Source organism: Triticum aestivum, chromosome 4A, assembly GCF_018294505.1.
Source record: "Triticum aestivum cultivar Chinese Spring chromosome 4A, IWGSC CS RefSeq v2.1, whole genome shotgun sequence".
Taxonomy (NCBI): domain Eukaryota; kingdom Viridiplantae; phylum Streptophyta; class Magnoliopsida; order Poales; family Poaceae; genus Triticum; species Triticum aestivum.
The window spans coordinates 154,822,591-154,840,900 of record NC_057803.1 but is presented as its reverse complement, the minus strand read 5'-3'; positions in this window follow the sequence as shown (position 1 = coordinate 154,840,900).

The following is an 18,310-nucleotide window of genomic DNA, read 5'->3' as shown; positions in this document are numbered from 1 at the left end:
TAGTATCATCACGAGCGGCAAAGACAATTACATCCTCAGACGAATGAGTCAATTGAATCTGCCTGGCTGCAAAATCAAGCTGAGCCTTGTGCTTAGAAAGCCAATCCATCCCGAGAATAAGATCAATATCCGAGTTACCAAGAACCATCGGGGAAGAAATGAACTTGTAGTCGCCCAATGTGATAGTAACATCTGGCACCTGCAGACTTGCACTCAAACGTTTGCCAGGAAAAACGATATCCATTTGTTTACCCAAATGAGAAGAAACGAACTCATGCTTGGTAAAAAATGGCTTCGACATGAAACAATGCGATGCACCAGTGTCAAAAAGGACTCTTGCGGGAATATCGTTAATAGAAAGGTTACCCATGATGACATCTGACGAATCCTCTTCCTGAGCTGCATTCATCAAGTTGACCTTGGCATGCTTGGGGTTATGCTTGACCACAGTTGTACTTGCCGATCTTACAGGAGGAGGAGGAGGAAGACGCCTCTGATTGAAACACTTGTTGGCACTTGTTGCACGTGACCTCTGAAAGCGGACGGTGGTACGGAGCACTCGATCTTGGAGCTTGAGACGAAGTCTTGTTCTGAAAGCCAGGGTTGGGGGGGTGGGAATATCCACTGCCACCTTTGCTCTTCTGCTGATACGGCTGACAGAACGGAGGAGGAGGAAGCCAATACTTCTGCTGCTTGGCCACTTGAGTAGAGGAAGAAGGAGTAGCATCTCTGACTCGCTTCTTGGAAGCATCACACCTCAATTGAGCAGCCTCTTGCTTCAATGCCATGTTGTAGAACTCATCGTACCTCAAGGGCTCAAAGAGAACAAGAGCTAGCTGAATTTCTTCTCTGAGACCACCCCTGAACTGGTATATCATGCTCTTCTCCTCAGGGACGTCCTTCTTAGCAAAGCGGGCGAGCTTCTGAAACAACTTGTTGTAGTCATAGACAAACAAAGAGCCTTGCTTCAGGTTGCGGAATTCCTCACGCTTACTTTCAACCATGCTCTGAGGGATATGGTGAGCTCTGAAATCTTGACGGAATTCATCCCAAGTGATAACACGTTCACCTCTGGAATCCTTGTATTACTGGAACCATTCTGCAGCTTGATCTTTGAGTTGGAAGGAAGCGAACTTGACAAAGTCCTCAGGCTTGACGTTACTGCACTCGAAATGCTTGCACAGATCCACAAGCCAATCGTCAGCATCAGTTGCCTCAACACAATTGCTGAAAGTCTTTGGCCCGTTAGCAAGGAACTGGTTGAGTGTAGCAGAGTGATTCAGATTGTTGCCTTGGTTCCCTTGGTTGCCTTGATTGCGCTCTTGAAGAATTTGCATGATCAACTGTGTGTTTGCATTGGTTGCGGCCATCACAGCTTGCCATGCCTCCGGAGGAGGTGGTGGCGGTGGCGGATCAGGATTCGGAGTCGTGGGCGTTGGAGGAGCCATCCTAAAGAGGTTGACATCCATTAGCACATTGATAGACAAATATTGAAGCTGAATCCAACGGAATGAAAATTGCAACATATAGTCTTCACATCCGAACAAAATGAACGAATGCATTCCTCTTGAAATGGTCACATATCCATAAATTGAGAAGCCACGTAGAATTAAGGTAGAGAAATAAATCAACAAGGTACGGATCAAGAACGAATAATCGGTAAGAAATCCCAATCTCAAACCAATATCCGTGGAAGAAGAACTAGAGCTACGAGAATTCCCACCTATGAAACTCCCGAACCTTTCCGGTTATGCAATCAGGTGTTGGGGATACAGGGGAAGCATAATATCTCACCCAAATCTAGCAAATCCTACATCCAGCTGTATCCATCCTTCAACACATAACCGAGAAAAACTTCGGAAACCATCTACCTCAACCTTCGAAAAGCATCCGTTATACAAGTTATGGCGATACTCCCGAACTCCCGCCCCAGTACTGGGTGGCGTCGAGGTTATCTCACCAACGAACTGCATAAAAGAGATTTTCGATGTCGGCGTACTAAACTCAGGTATTCCAGAACTGCAACGATAAAATTATGACGACAACACCTCAGAGCTCAACTCCCCGGGACACTTCCACAAAACCCCTGACAGGAGGCACCAAGACAATGTTCTCATCATAAAACCATCGGAACGATTCCAAGATACCCGCGTGATCCTAAATTTTTTTAGTGAAATTTGAGAAGAGAAGAGTCAAAACTCTACGTCAGGATGCCTTACCAGAGCGATGGGGAGACTGGGAAGTAAAAAGAATTCCTAAACTCTCCGATATATAATTCCTAAATGACTCAAAACATTTTTCTAGACACAACTCGGCTGCTAAAACGATCAAGCAATGGGGCTCCTAAGGTCGGGGAAGGCTCTGATTACCAACTTGTAACACCCTCGATGCGACTATATCTCCCACGTGTCGAGGCACGACTTAGAGGCATAATCGCATTGAAGGCATATGTCGCAAGTTAGGCAATCTTCACAACATCCCATGTAACATAGATAATAAAAGGGGTTATAACATAGTTGGCTTACACTCGCCACATCAATGAAGTACATAAATAACATTACATCAACCAAACACTCATGGCCCGACTACGGCGCCAAAATAGAAGATCAACCCAACATGCGACACGGTCCCGATCACCCCCAACAGGGCAGCACTACTGATCATCAGGAAAGGAAACATAGTATCGCTGAGAGTCCTCGTCGAACTCCCACTTGAGCTCGAGCGCGTCACCTGGAGCGGAATCATCAGGCCCTGCATCTGGTGTAATAGTAATCTGTGATCCACAGGGACTCAGCAATCTCGCACCCTCGCGATCAAGACTATTTAAGCTTATAGGTAAGGCAAGGTAAATATGTATGTGAAGCTGCAGCAAGCGACTAGCATATATGGTGGCTATCCTGTTCGCAAAAGAGAGCGAGAAGAGGAGGCAAAGCGCGAGCGAGAAACTAGAGAGCAACCTGCGCAAACATTACTCCAACACCGTGTCCACTTCCTGGACTCCGCCGAGAAGAGTCCATCACGATAACACACTCAGTTGATTCATTTTAATTAAGTTAAGGTTCAAGTTATCTACAACCGGACATTAACAAATTCCCATCTGCCCATAACCGCGGGCACGGCTTTCGAAAGTTCAAATCCCTGCAGGGGAGTCCCAACTTAGCCCATGACAAGATCTCACGGTCAACGAAGGAATAGACCTCCTCCCGAGACGTTCCGATCAGACTCGCTACCTCGGTTCTTCAAGACACTTCGACAGGTTAAAACAAGACCAGCAACACCGCCCGAATGTGCCGACAAATCCCGATAGGAGCTGCACATATCTCGTTCTCAGGGCACACTCAGATAGGTCAAGCTACGAGTAAAACCAACCCTCGAGTTTCCCCGAGGTGGCCCCGCAGGCTGCCAGGTTCGGACCAACACTCAGAGGAGCACTGGCCCGGGGGGGGGGTTAAATAAGATGACCCTCGGGCTCCGGAAACCCAAGGGAAAAAGAGGCTAGGTGGCAAATGGTAAAACCAAGGTTGGGCATTGCTGGAAAAGCTTTAATCAAGGCGAACTATCAAGGGGTTCCCATTATAACCCAACCGCGTAAGGAACGCAAAATCCGGGAACATAACACCGATATGACGGAAACTAGGGCGGCAAGAGTGGAACAAAACACTAGGCGAGAGGCCGAGCCTTCCACCCTTTACCAAGTATATAGATGCATTAAGATAACAAGATAATACAATGCTATCCCAACAAGTAAATAAATGTTCCAACAAGGAACGGCCTCCAATCTTCATCTACAACTAGCAACGCTATAAGAGGGGCTGAGCAAAGCGGTAACATAGCCAATCAACGGTTTGCTAGGACATGGCAGGTTAGAGGTTTGACATGGCAATTTTGGAGGCTTGAAATCAAGTGGTAGGCATCGTAGCATTGGCATAGCAAAAGAGCGAGCAATCTAGCATAGCAAAGATAGTAGTGATTTCGAGGGTATGATCATCTTGCCTGCAAAGTTGTCAGAGTTGACTGGATCCTCAAAAGCAAACTCAACGGGCTCCTCATTAGCGAACTCGTCTCCCAGCTCTACCCAAACAAGACAAACAAGCAACAAGGACACAATCAACCACGTGCACAACTCAAACAACATGATGCAAAGATGGTATGCTATGCGGGATGCGATGCGGGATGCATATGCAAGATTTGACAAGGGATGCATGAACCTGGCCTCAACTTGGAAATCCAAGTATGCCACTGGAAAGATGAGATGAAATCGCTTGAAAATGATATAAAGAACGTTGGAATCGGAGTTACGGTTTGGAAATGGCAAGCAATTCAAATATGACACCCGTCTGCGATTTACAGCAAGTAGCCATCCAAATGCAAAGAGATGAACATGCTACAGCACTCAAACATGGCATCAAAATACATGGCAGGAATGCATTCAAGATGCTTAACAAAAGTCTAGCACTAAGCTACGGCCAAATCATCCATTAACAGGTTCAAACAAGCATGGCAAAAATGCATATGACAAACAGATCTCAGACTTAGTGAAATTAACACTTGTCTGGAATTTCAGATCAGGTAGCACTCTTCGGAGCAAAAAAACTATATGCTATAGGACCTGAACATGGCAAAGTAAAGCATAGCATGGAGCTACTCAAAGAGCTTAACAAAAGTCCCTTAGTGACCTTGAGCCAAAAGGGATCAGAAAATACAATTGCAAGCATGTGAACATGGCAAAAACATAATCGGTTCTCAGACTTAGTGAAAACTGGAGCATGCTGAAAACAGATATCAAGTAGGCATGTTTACGAGCTCGATGCTCTCACTACGGAGCAAGTCATGACAAACTAAGCATACACCCATCAAGAATTCACAAAGTGCAAGCTAGACATGGAAAGAACAATAACATATCATGCACGGATCAACTACAACATCACCGGCAAAATCGCTAACAAGTAGACAATCTGCCCAGATTCACAAAGTAGCAAAAGTAGAGCTCAATTGACTCAAGCTAGGGTGCTCCATAATTGCAAACAAAGACATGGATGGATAGAGCACTACAAGATTAACAAAACATCCTTACTGATCATCCTCAAAAGAGGCACGGATCACTAGGAAACAACAAGAACATATGGCCATATGAGATAAACAGATCAAGGACTTAGTGGAAATGCTAAGTCCCTGAAATCAGCATTATCAAGTGCCTCACTTTGCAAGCTTGTGCTAGTCACCACACCCATCACGAAAATACATGGGTTGCACCTCTGGAAAGATGGCAAAACCCTTAACAAAACATATGTAGAGCTCATGGGCATATCATGCACACAATAATCATGGCAAAAATGACAAATGTCTAAATGGAGCAGCAGATCTGACAATTATCTCAAGTAGCCCTCTTCTAACAGCATTTCGGGCATTAAGATGAACTCAAATGAAAATGATGCAATGGAATGAAATGATGTACTCTCTGAGATGAACATTTTGATATGCTATATGCCCAAAACGGAGCTACGGATGCAAAGTTATAGCATGATGAAGATGGGCACATGAACAAGGGTTTCGAGCAAAAAGTCAACCCAAACAGATCTAGATCTGAGATCTGGCGGCACGCTCCCTGAGGTTCGCCGGAGATGCACTATAGCTAGTCGGAGCTTGCTCGAGCTCGCCGGAGTAGGGGCTTGCCGGAGAGGAGGAGGGGCCGGCCGGGGAGGCGCCGGCGACGAGGTCGGCGGGGTCGGCGGCGCCGGGCGCGCGGTAGCCGGCGAGGTGGCCGGCGAGGCGGCCGACGGGCGAGGCGGCGCGGCGGCCGGCGTCGGGTGGCGGGGCGGCGTGCGGAGGAGAGGAGCACGTGGGGCGCGGTGGAGGCGCGGCCCGGGAGGCGGTGGAGGAGGGCCGGCCTCGGGCCCGAGCGGGACTCGGTGGGAGTGGCGCGGCATTGCCACGTGGCGGCGCAGGGGTGGCTGGCGGCGGCGTGTCCGGCGCCGGCGGACAATGTCCGGCGCGCGGAGGATCGGATCTAGGGTTTCGGGAGGGAGGAGAAGAAGATTTCAGAGGGGGTCTATATATAGGCATAGAGGGAGCTAGGAGAGTCCAAATGAGGTGCGGTTTTCGGCCACGCGATCGTGACCGAACGATCTAGATGATGGAGAAGGTATAGGTGGGTTTTGGGCCAAATTGGAGGGGTGTTGCGCTGCAACACACACGAGGCCTTTTCGGTCCCTCAGTTAACCGTTGGAGTATCAAACGAAGTCCAAATGGTACGAAACTTGACAGGCGGTCTACCGGTACTAAACCAAGGCCGCTTGGCAAGTCTCGGTCCAATCCGGAAATGTTTAATCCCCACACACGAAAGAAAGCTAGAAATGACCACCGGAGGAGAACGGAGCGCCGGAATGCAAAACGGACACGGGGAAAATGCTCGAATGCATGAGATGAACACGTATGCAAATGCAATGCACATGAAGACATGATATGAGATGCATGACAATGACAACAATACACGGAGACAAAAACCCGAACCCGAGAAAATAAAATAACTTAACGCCAGAAACGGCAAGAGTTGGAGTACAAATTGGGAAAGTCATATCCGGGGTGTTACAAGACCCATTGACTAAAACCTCTCTCACAAGCATAACATGATCAAACCCCAGAACTCATTGAGTGTTAATCACATGGTGATGTGGACTAGATTATTGACTCTAACAACTCTTTGGGTGTTAGTCACATGGTGATGTGAACTATGAGTGTTAATAACATGGCGATATGAACTAGATTATTGACTCTAGTGCAAGTGGGAGACTGTTGGAAATATGCCCTAGAGGCAATAATAAATTGGTTATTATCATATTTTCCTGTTCATGATAATCTTTTATTATCCATGCTAGAATTGTATTGATCGGAAACTCAGATACATGTGTGGATATATAGACAACAACGTGTCCCTAGTGTGCCTCTACTAGACTAGCTCGTTGATCAAAGATGGCTATGGTTTCCTAGCCATAGACATGAGTTGTCATTTGATAACGGGTTTGATAACCCACAAGTTTAGGGGATCGCAACAGTTTTCTAGGGTAGAGCATTCAACCCAAATTTATAGATTTGACACAAGGGGAGCCAAAGAATATTTGTAAGTATTAGCAACTGAGTTGTCAATTCAGTCACACCTGGAGATTAATTATCTGCAACAAAGTGATCAGTAGCAAAGTAATATGATAGTTTGATAGTAGTAGCAGTAGCAATAGCAACGGTAACAGTGATAACAATGATTTTGTAGAAGTAACAATAGTGACAACTGCAGTAGTATCTTAGCAAAAGTAATATAAGGGAAATTCATAGGCATTAGATCGGTGATTTGTTGGATGATATTAATCATGTGACAGTCATAACCTAGGGAAATACAACACTAACTCTAGTTCATAAATACAATGTAGGCATGTATTTCGTAAATAGTCATACATGCTCATGGAAAGAACTTGCATGCCATCTTTTGCCCTTTTAGAAACCAAGGGATATTAAGGCCCCCTTTTAATAGAAGAACTGGAACAAAGCATTAAACACGGTGAATACATGAACTCCTCAAACTACGGTCATCACCCGGAGTGGTCTTGACTATTGTCACACTAGGGTTGCCGGATCATAACACATAGTAGGTGATTCTAACTTGCAAGATCGGATCTAGAACATGGATATAATGGTGATAACATAAACGGTTCAGATCTAAAATCATTGCAACCGGGCGCAAAGTGACAAGCATTAAGCATGGCAAAGTCATAGCAACATCAATCTCAGAACATAGTGGATACTAGGGATCAAGCCCTAACAAGACTAACTAGATTACATGATGAATCTCATCCAACTCCTCACCGACCAACGAGCCTATGAAGGAATTACTCACTCCCGGTGGGGAGCATCATGGAATTGGCGATGGAGAAGGGTTGGTGATGATGAAGATCGAATATCCCCCTCTCCGGAGCCCCAAACGGACTCTAGATCTGGCCTCCGGATAAAGAACAGGAGGTGATGGTGGCTCCGTCTCGTGGAACGCGATAATTCTTTGTCCTTGATGTTTTATCAAAAATAGGATTTTATAGCGTAGGTTTCAGGGTCCGTGGGGTGATACGTCTCCAACGTATCTACAATTTTTGATTGTTCCATGCTATTATATTATCAACTTTGGATGTTTATGGGCTTTATTATGCACTTTTATATTATTTTTGGGACTAACCTATTAACCCAGAGCCCAGAGCCAGTTTTTGTTTTTACCTTGTTTGAGACTATCGCAGAAAAGGAAAACCAAACAGAGTCCAATTGACCTGAAACTTCACAGAACTTACTTTTGGATCAGAAGAAGCCCAGAAGACTTGGAGTGCACGTCAGGGGATCAACGAGGAAGCCATGAGGCATGGGGGCACGCCCACCCCCCTGGGCGCGCCCTCCACCCTCGTGGCCCCCCTGTCGTACTTCTTCCACCTATATATCTCCATATACCCTAAAACGATCGGGGAGCACAATAGATCGGGAGTTCCACTGCCAGAAGCCTTCATAGCCACCGAAAGCCAATATAGACCCATTCCGACACCCTGCCGGAGGGGGAATCCCTCTCCGGTGGCCATCTTCATCATCCCGGTGCTCTCCATGACGAGGAGGGAGTAGTTCTCCCTCGGGGCTGAGGGTATGTACCAGTAGCTATGTGTTTGATCTCTCTCTCGTGTTCTTGAGGTGATACGATCTTGATGTATCGCGAGCTTTGCTATTATAGTTGGATCTTATGATGTTTTCTCCCCCCTCTATTCTCTTGTAATGGATTGAGTTTTCCCTTTGAAGTTATCTTATCGGATTGAGTCTTTAAAGATTTGAGAACACTTGATGTATGTCTTGCCGTGCGTATCTGTGGTGACAATGGGATACCACGTGATTCACTTGATGTATGTTTTGGTGATCAACTTGCGGGTTCCGCCCATGAACCTATGCATAGGGGTTGGCACATGTTTTCGTCATGATTCTCTGGTAGAAACTTTGGGGCACTGTTTGAGTTTCTATGTGTTGATTGAATAGATGAATCTGAGATTGTGTGATGCATATCGTATAATCATGCCCATGGATACTTGAGGTGACATTGGAGTATCTAGGTGACATTAGGGTTTTGGTTGATTTGTGTCTTAAGGTGTTATTCTAGTACAAACTCTAGAGCTGTTTGTGAAACTTATAGGAATAGCCCAACAGATTGATTGGAAAGAATAACTTTGAGGTGGTTTCACACCCTACCATAATCTCTTCATTTGTTCTCTGCTACTAGTGACTTTGGAGTGACTCTTTGTTGCATGTTGAGGGATAATTATGTGATCCAATTATGTTATTATTGTTGAGAGAACTTGCGCTAGTGAAAGTATGAACCCTAGGCCTTGTTTACTATCATTGCAATACCGTTTACGCTCACTTTTATCATTAGTTACCTGTTTTTATATTTTCAGATTACAAATACCTCTATCTACCATCCATATACCACTTGTTTCACCATCTATTTGCCGAACTAGTGCACCTATACAATATACCATTGTATTGGGTGTGTCGGGGACACAAGAGACTCTTTGTTATTTGGTTGCAGGGTTGCTTGAGAGAGACCATCTTCATCCTACGCCTCCTACGGATTGATAAACCTTAGGTCATCCACTTGAGGGAAATTTGCTATTGTCCTACAAACCTCTGCACTTGTAAGCCCAACAACGTCAACAAGAAGAAGGTTGTGTAGTAGGCATCAAGCTCTTTTCTGGCGCCGTTGCCGGGGAGGTGAGTGCTTGAAGGTATATCTTTAGATCTTGCAATCGAATCTTTTTGTTTCTTGTTTTATCACTAGTTTAGTCTATAAAGAAAACTACAAAAAAATGGAATTAAGTTTGTCTCATACGCTTCATCTTTTTAATATCTTTCGTGAGTATGATGGAAAGGAAAATTGTGCCAAAGTGTTAGAAGAAGAATGCATTAAAATGTTTGGCACTAAATCTTTGAATGATGAGCATGATTGCAATGTTGTTAGTATGAACTCCTTGAATATCCATGGTACTAATGATGATTGCACTAGTTATGATGAAAATGTCTCCTATAAACATGTTAATTTTTGTGGAGTGCATTGGGTTTGCAAGTATACACCAAATAGGGAAGATACATATTGCAAGAGGCATAAGTATTTAGAAACTAAATTGTTGCAAGAAAGTCTTGATGATTGTGCCGAAAAATTTAATATTTTTCGCACCCCTTGTGAACTTTGCAATGAACATGGTCATTTAAATCTCCAATGCAAACTGTTTCATGACCGAATCGTATCCAAAAATCGTGATAATTTGATTACCCTTGAGCACCATAAAGAGATTAGTCTTCTTTTAGGGTATGAGGAAATGAAACGTATAACTGAGGGTATTCCAAAGTTTAATCTTGATATATTTCTTGATTTTGATCTAGAGAAAATTTATATGTATTGTGCGGTGAATTGTATTGAAAATCCTTATATTGCCAACTACATAAAGAAAAGAACACAAATAGAAGATGAAGAGAATACTAATGAAAGGGAAGAGACTTCCCAATACCCTCCTATTATTTCTTATGATGAATCAGGTAACGAGGAGGAGCCTCCTATTCAACCAATCTCATTAATAAGGAGCTCCAAAAAGAGGATTGAACCCACACATGATGTGGTGAAGAAGAAGAAAAGAAAAAAGAAGAGAGGTAAAAAGATATCTCTCCCAAATAATGCTGCTCCTATTACTATTGTGCCTCATGAAAATATAATTGTGGAAGATAATGATACTTATTATGATCTTGAAAATCTTTTTGGCACTTGCTTGTAAGAATATGATAATTGCTATACTATTGGTGCTATCTATACTATTAATGATGAGAGTGATTATGCTTATGATATGAAAAGGTCCAATCTTGGGGATGCTATGTTTGATGAAGATGATGTTTTTGAGAATATATTTGCAGAAATTAATGTTTGTCCCAAGCTTGGGTATGCTACGCTTAATGAAGATGATAGTTTTAGTCTCCCAAGTTTTGATATGCAAACTTATAATGATGATAACATGCCTCCTACCTATGATGATTATTGTGATGATACTTATGATATGAAAAGTAGTGATTATATTTATAAAACTTGTCATGATTATGATTGCCCCTTTTCTGAACATTACTATTTGAATGTGGAAATAATTTATAGTATTCGAGTCTCTTATGATACTCCCACCATTCCGAATGATAAGAATTTTTCTTATGTGGAGAGTAGTAAAATTTCTATGCTTGTAGATCATGAAAAGAATGCTTTAGGTGCTGGTTATATTGTTGAATTCATTCATGATGATACTGAAAATTATTTTGAGGGAGGAACATATGCTTGTAGGAATTGCAATAATATCAAGTTTCCTCTCTATGTGCTTAAAATTTTAAAGTTATGCTTGTTCTGCCTTCCTATGCTAGTTGATTATTGTTCCCATAAGTTGTTTGCTCACAAAATCCCTATGCATAGGAAGTGGGTTAGACTTAAATCTATTAGCAATATTCTTCATGATGCTCTCTTTATGTTTCAATTCTTATCTTTTATGTGAGCATCATTGAAATCATCATGCCTAGCTAGGGGCGTTAAACAATAGCGCTTGTTGGGAGGCAACCCAACTTTGTTTTTGTTCCTTGCATTTTGTTCCTGTTTAGTAATAAATAATTCATCTAGCCTATGTTTAGATGTGGTTTTATGCTTTTAATTAGTTTTTGTGCCAAGTAGAACCGTTGGGAAGACTTGAGGAAAGTCTTATTGATCTTGCTGTAAAAACAGAAACTTTAGCGCTCACGAGAATTGCTGCCATTTTTACTTGGAGAGTGATATTTAGTTAATTATTTTTGAAGATGATTAATAGATAAATTCCTCACGTCCAGCAATTTATTTTAGAATTTTATGAGTCCAGAAGTATATGTTTGATCCAGATTACTACAGACTGTTCTGTTTTTGACAGATTCTGTTTTCTATGTGTTGTTTACTTATTTTGATGAATCTATGGCTAGTAATATAGTTTATAAACCATAGAGAAGTTGGAATACAGTAGGTTTAACACCAATATAAATAAAGAATGAGTTCACAACAGTACCTTATGATGGTGATTTTCTTTCTTATACTAACGGAGCTTACGAGTTTTCTGTTAAGTTTTGTGTTGTGAAGTTTTCAAGTTTTGGGTAAAGATTCGATGAACTATGAAATAAGGAGTGGCAAGAGCCTAAGCTTGGGGATGCCCAAGGCACCTTCAAGGACAACCAAAAGCCTAAGCTTGGGGATGCCCCGGAAGGCATCCCCTCTTTCGTCTTCGTTCATCGGTAACTTTACTTGGAGCTATATTTTTATTTGCCACATGATATGTGTTTTGCTTGGAGCGTCATTTTATTTTATTTAGTTTTGCTTTCTGTTTGAACAAAATACCAAGATCTGAAATTCTTAAATGTTAGAGAGTCTTCACATAGTTGCATAATTATTCGACTACTCATTGATCTTCACTTATATCTTTCGGAGTAGTTTGTCGTTTGCTCTAGTGCTTCACTTATATCTTTTAGAGCATGGTGGTAGTTTTATTTTGAAGAAATAGATGAATTCTCATGCTTCACTTATATTATTTTGAGAGTCCTAAACAGCATGGTAATTTGCTTTGGTTATGAATTTAGTCCTAATATGATGGGCATCCAAGAGGGATATAATAAAAACTTTCATATAGAGTGCATTGAATACTATGAGAAATTTGATACTTGATGATTGTTTTGAGATATGGAGATGGTGATATTAGAGTCATGATAGTTGAGTAGTTGTGAATTTGAGAAATACTTGTGTTGAAGTTTATGATTCCCGTAGCATGCACGTATGGTGAACCGTTATGTGATGAAGTCAGAGCATGATTTATTTATTGATTGTCCTCCTTATGAGTGGCGGTCGGGGACGAGCGATGGTATTTTCCTACAAATCTATCCCCCTAGGAGCATGCACGTAGTACTTTGTTTCGATAACTAATAGATTTTTGCAATAAGTATGTGAGTTCTTTATGACTAATGTTGAGTCCATGGATTATACGCACTCTCACCCTTCCACCATTGCTAGCCTCTCTAGTACCGCGCAACTTTCGCCGGTACCATAAACCCACCATTTACCTTCCTCAAAACAGCCACCATACCTACCTATTATGGCATTTCCATAGCCATTCTGAGATATATTGCCATGCAACTTACCGCCGTTCCATTTATTATGACACACTTCATCATTGTCATATTGCTTTGCATGATCATGTAGTTGACATCGTATTTGTGTCAAAGCCACCGTTCATAACTATTTCATGCATGTCACTCATGAGTTATTGCACATCCCGGTACACCGCCGGAGGCATTCATATAGAGTCATATCTTTTCCTAAGTATCGAGTTGTAGTTCTTGAGTTGTAAGTAAATAAAAGTGTGATGATCATCATTATTAGAGCATTGTCCCAGTGAGGAAAGGATGATGGAGACCATGATTCCCCCACAAGTCGGGATGAGACTCCGGACGAAAATAAATAAATAAAAGAGGCCAAAGAAGCCCAAATAAAAAAGGAGGCCATAAAAAAAGAGAAAGACCCAAATAAAAAAAATAAAAAATGAGAGAAAAAGAGAGAAGGGACAATGCTACTATCCTTTTACCACACTTGTGCTTCAAAGTAGCACCATGATCTTCATGATAGAGAATCTCCTATTTTGTCACTTTCATATACTAGTGGGAATCTTTCATTATAGAACTTGGCTTGTATATTCCAATGATGGGCTTTCTCAAAATGCCCTAGGTCTTCATGAGCAAGCAAGTTGGATGCACACCCACTTAGTTTGTTTTTGAGCTTTCATATACTTATAGCTCTAGTGCACCGTTGCGAGACTAGGACCCTACTCCAAGGAGTCAAAGAGGAGGTCACGAGGGTGCCGCCCCCTAGGGCGCACCCCCTGCCTCGTGGGCCCCTCGGTGCTCCACCGACGTACTCCTTCCTCCTATATATATCTATGTACCCCCCAAACGATCAGAAGAGGAGCCAAAAACCTAATTCCACCACCGCAACTTTCTGTATCCACGAGATCCCATCTTAGGGCCTGTTCCGGAGCTCCGCCGGAGATGGCCGTCATCACAGAGGGCTTCTACATCATCATAGCCTCTCCGATGAAGTGTGAGTAGTTTACCTCAGACCTTCAGGTCCATAGTTAGTAGCTAGATGGCTTCTTCTCTCTTTTTGGATCTCAATACAAAGTTCTCCCCCTCTCTTGTGGAGATCTATTCGATGTAATCTTCTTTTTGCGGTGTGTTTGTTCAGACCGATGAATTGTGTGTTTATGATCAAGTCTATCTATGAATAATATTTGAATCTTCTCTGAATTCTTTTATGTATGATTGGTTATCTTTGCAAGTCTCTTCGAATTATCCGTTTGGTTTGGCCAACTAGATTGGTAGTTCTTGCCATGGGAGAAGTGCTTAGCTTTGGGTTCGATCTTGCGGTGTCCTTTCCCAGTGACAGAAGGGGCAGCAAGGCACGTATTGCATCATTGCCATCAAGGATAACAGGATGGGGTTTATTTCATATTGCATGAATTTATCTCTCTACATCATGTCATCTTGCTTAAGGTGTTACTCTGTTTTTAACTTAATACTCTAGATGCATGCTGGATAGCGGTCGATGAGTGGAGTAATAGTAGTAGATGCAGAATCGTTTCGATCTACTTGTCACGGACGTGATGCCTATATACATGATCATGCCTAGATATTCTCATAACCATGCTCAATTCTGTCAATTGCTCAACAGTAATTTGTTCACCCACCGTAGAACACTTATGCTCTTGAGAGAAACCACTAGTCAAACCTATGGCCCCCGGGTCTATTCTCATCATATCAATCTCCATCACTTTAATCTTGCTTTGCTTTTTTACTTTGCCTTTATTTTTTACTTTGCATCTTTATACCAAACATACCAAAAATATTATATCTATCAGATCTCACTCTCGTAAGTGACTGTGAAGGGATTGACAACCCCTAATCGTGTTGGTTGCGAGTAGCTATCGTTTTGTGCAGGTACGAGGGACTTGAGCATGGCCTCCTACTGGATTGATACCTTGGTTCTCAAAAACTGAGGGAAATACTTACGCTACTCTGCTGCATCATCCCTTCCTCTTCGGGGAAAACCAACGCAAGCTCAAGACGTAGCAAGAAGGATTTCTGGCGCCGTTGCCGGGGAGTCTACGCAAAATGTCAACATACCAATTACCCATCACAATCCCTATCTCTCGCATTACATTATTTGCCATTTGCCTCTCATTTTCCTCTCCCCCACTTCACCCTTGCCGTTTTATTCGCCCCCTCTCTCTATCCTCCCTCTCTATTTGCCTCTTTTCCCTCGCCATGTCAGAACCAAAAAGAGTTGGGGGTTCTCTCCCAAGTTCTAGTGCTTTAGACAATCCTGCTATCTTATCTAAACTCATAAATCAGAATGCTATAGAACAACTTGCCGGAGTTAACAATGAGAACCTTAGTAATTTTGATGAAGATGATTCTGGAATTTTTCGTTATTTAATTGATGAATCTTTGAATGATGCTTGGGATAGGCTGTTAAGGATCCGGGCTAGCTATGTACCCCAATATCAAATTGAGGTTTACTTAATATGCTTTTACGTTGGGCTACCCGCTTCGGTCAAACAAGTTTTAGATTCTATTTTTGAAGGGGGTTTCCTTGAAGGGGACCCCGTAGATACCTATGAGAGGATGAAAACTATATTTGGGCATCCCATTAATGAGAAAGCTTAAATCACATCTCTCTTGCTTTCTTACCAAAACGAATCTATTAAAGAGATCAAAGCTAGCCTAGATGCCAATTTCCGCAACATTCTTAATCTTTCTTCTACAATTAATGGACATGTACTTTGTCAAAATAGAAAGATTAATTCCATAGATAACAAGTTTTCTCTCTTTCTTCCTAAAACCAAAAATGGCAATACCTAGATCTATCCTCGCTTTTATGCCTAGCTAGGGGCGTTAAACGATAGCGCTTGTTGGGAGGCAACCCAATTTTATTTTTATTCCTTGTTTTTTGCTCCTGCTTAGTAATAAATAAATTATTTATCCTCTGTTTTGGTTGTGTTTTTTGTGTTTAATTAGTGTTTGTGCCAAGTAGAACCATTGGGAAGACTTGGGGAAAGTCTTGTTGAACTTGCTGTTAAAAAACAGAAAGTTTAGCACTCACGAGAACTGCTGTAATTTATATTTGAAGAGTGATATTTAGTTAATTCTTTTTTAAGATTATTAATAGATAAATTCCTCACGTCCAGAAATTTATTTTAGAATTATTGGGGTTCCAGATCTTGCGCTAGCTACAGATTACTACAGACTGTTCTGTTTTTGACAGATTCTGTTTTTCGTGTGTTGTTTGCTTATTTTGATGAATCTATGGCTAGTAAAATAGTTTATAATCCATAGAGAAGTTGGAATACAGTAGTCTTAACACAAATATAAATAAAGAATGAGTTCATTACAGTACCTTGAAGTGGTCTTTTGTTTTCTTTCGCTAACGGAGCTCACGAGTTTTCTATTTTGAGTTTTGTGTTGTGAAGTTTTGAAGTTTTGGGTGAATTCTTTTGATGGATCATGGAACAAGGAGTGGCAAGAGCCTAAGCTTGGGGATGCCCATGGCACCCCCAAGATAATCCAAGGACACCAAGAAGTCAAAGCTTGGGGATGCCCCAGAAGGCATCCCCTCTTTTCGTTCACTTCCATCGGTAATTTACTTGGAGCTATATTTTTATTCACCAACATGATATGTGTTTTGCTTGGAGCGTCTTGTATTATTTGTGTATTTATGTCTTAGTATGACACAATCGTCCTTGCTGTACACACCTTTTGAGAGAGCCATACATGAATTAAAATTTGATAGAATACTCTATGTGCTTCACTTATATCTTTTGAGCTAAGTAATTTTGCTCTATGTGCTTCACTTATATCTTTTGAGTGTTATAATTTTGCTCTATGTGCTTCACTTAGATCTTTTAGAGCATGGTGGTGGATTTGTTTTAAAGAAACTATTGATCTCTCATGCTTCACTTAAATTATTTTGATAATCTTAATAGCATGGTAATTTGCTTAATAATAATATGCTTGGTATTCAAGATTTGTGAAACTTTCTTTTGAGTGTGTTGAATACTAAGAATAGATTGAAGCATGATAATTGTTTTGAGATATGGAGGTGATAATATTAAAGTCATGCTAGTTGAGTAGTTGTGAATTTAAGGAATACTTGTGTTAAAGTTTGTGATTCCTGTAGCATGCACGTATGGTGAACCGTTATGTGATGAAGTCGGAGCATGATTTATTTATTGATTGCCTTCCTTTTGAGTGGCAGCCGGGGACGAGCGATGGTTTTTTCCTACCAATCTACCCCCCTAGGAGCATGCGCATAATACTTTGCTTTGATAACTTCTAGATTTTTGCAATAAGTATATGAGTTCTTTATGACTAATGTTGAGTCCATGGATTATACGCACTCTCACCCTTCCACCTTTGCTAGCATCTCTAATACCGCACACCTTTCGCCGGTATCATACACCTACCATATACCTTCCTCAAAACAGCCACCATACCTACCTATCATGGCATTTCCATAGCCATTCTGAGATATATTGCCATGCAACTTTCCACCGTTCCGTTCATGACACATTCCATCATTGTCATATTGCATATCCCGGTACACCGCCGGATGCATTCACAGAGAGTCATATTTTGTTCTAAGTATCGAGTTGTAATTGTTGAGTTGTAAGAAAAATAAAAGTGTGATGATCATCATTATTAGAGCATTGTCCCAGTGAGGAAAGGATGATGGAGACTATGATTCCCCCATAAGTCGGGATGAGACTCCGGACGAAAAATAAATAAAAGAGGCCAAAGAGGCCCAAATAAAAAAAGAAAGAAAAGAGGCCATAAAAAAAGAGAAAAGGCCCAAATAAAAAATATATAAAAAATGATGAGAGAAAAAGAGAGAAGGGACAATGTTACTATCCTTTTACCACACTTGTGCTTCAAAGTAGCATCATGATCTTCATAGTAGAGAGTCTCTCATGTTACCACTTTCATATACTAGTGGGAATTTTACATTATAGAACTTGGCTTGTATATTCGAATGATGGGCTTACTCAAATTGCCCTAGGTCTTCATGAGCAAGCAAGTTGGATGCACACCCACTTAGTTTCTTTTTGAGCTTTCATATACTTATAGCTCTAGTGCATCCGTTGCATGGCAATCCCTACTC